Raw genomic sequence first — 1,853 nt, forward strand, 5'->3', positions numbered from 1 at the left:
AAGAGAAATTGTAATTATATGTGATAGATATGTTAATTATCACTGCAATGGCAATCATTGTAAATTTATAAATGTATCTAGTTAACATGTTGTACACTTTAAATTTACACAATGTTATATGTTATATGTCAACTATATTTCAATTAAAAAGGTGGTTGAAGGAGGAAAATAATACAAAAAATACATAACATGTTTGAAAATTAAAGCTCGTGTATTGTACATTCATTGACCAAATCTTCAGTGGAGCCAAGTTCTTTCCTTTGAGTTTTGGCCCCTGATTGACGTTTAAAATATTTTTGGCATAAATCACACTCTCATTTACATCATCTTCAATTTTATGGTTTCCATTTTATTAATATTAAAATAGAATGTAAAGACATTGCAGAGCAGTCTGTGTATAGAATCATTCTGGTTTTTTACAATTAAATAATTTTTTTTTTTTTTACAATTATCTCACCTACATGTAATTTGATAATATTTTTTAGCAACTCACCTTTTAAGCATTTGTAAGCATTTGACTTAGTTTTTATGAACTAAAACCTAACTTATTTGCACTCATATTTCTCATTTTATGTAATATTTAATTCAATTATATAATTATGACAACTTGCACAACTGGCATCAACAGACCTGGGGATAAAAACTGATTCTTAATTAGCATAAAATTCAAATATAGAAACAGAAGTTCCCAGGTGTCTTGGCCTTGAGCTTGCAGAGCCTTATAGGCCTCAGTCAGTATGCTTTACTTTTAGGGAATTCATTTGAAACATTTTAATTTTATACTCTATGTATTTTATGTAAAAAAGTAAAGTCAAAAGAAATGTAGTGTAATCACAGAAAAAACAAAAGGTAGCAGTAATTTTAAAGTAAAATTGCACAGAATAAGATGACAAAGCAACACGTTAAAATAAGTTATTAGAATTATAATTGTGAAAGAAATAAGTATTACTTTAGTAAAATATTAACCACATCAATATATTAAAATGGATTATATGATCTCAGGGGAAATAATAATGAATAGTTCAGACCCTAAATTACTAATTCTAAATACAGAAACAATAACTTTTGTATATTGCAAAAGCAATGACTATGTCACTGTGAATATTTCGGTGAAGTAATAAAGACAAAAATATGCTGTTTATATTGTTTACCAATTCTTCCACTTTAATACACTTCCTCTACAACAACTTGTGGATATTTTCAACAACACAGGTTATTTGGCAGAGTTTTATCTTTAAAATTTCCTGTGGAATTACATAAAAATAAAATAATCTTGCATCAACAGCTAATTTATCATTTTTCTCAATCTCTGAGGGGATTCCCAGGAAATATAATGATGCACTTAAACTAAAAACTTAGTATATTGGGTATGAATACAGAAGAGAACTAACTACTCATGGAAATTTTTTCAAAGACTGCCTATGCCCTGGAAGGTGCAAAACTGGTAAAATACATATTTATCTGGCTCGCATAATCTCCACAGCCAGATGAATGAGTGATAAAATACACACTGATTCAGTGAATAATGTTGCTATCAGCTTTTACCTTAATTGTACAGTTACACTTGACCCTTGAACAACATAAATTTGAACTGTGTGGGTTGACTCATACCTGGATTTTTTTTCACTAAATATACAGTTGGCCCTCCCTATCCCTGGGTTTTGTATCCTCAGATTCAGCCAACCTCAGGTGGAAATCATCCAAGGTGGTTGAATCTGTGACGAGGAGGGCTAACTGTATACATTGTTCTATGCCTTTTAATATAAAGGACTTGAGCATCTGCAGATTTTGGTATCCATGGGAGTCCTGGAACTAATCCTCCACAGGTACCAAGGGATGATGGAGTTGAAAGA

This window comes from Pteropus medius, unplaced genomic scaffold (genome assembly GCF_902729225.1).
Source record: "Pteropus medius unplaced genomic scaffold, Ma_sr-lr_union100, whole genome shotgun sequence".
In the NCBI taxonomy this organism is placed as follows: Eukaryota; Metazoa; Chordata; class Mammalia; order Chiroptera; family Pteropodidae; genus Pteropus; species Pteropus medius.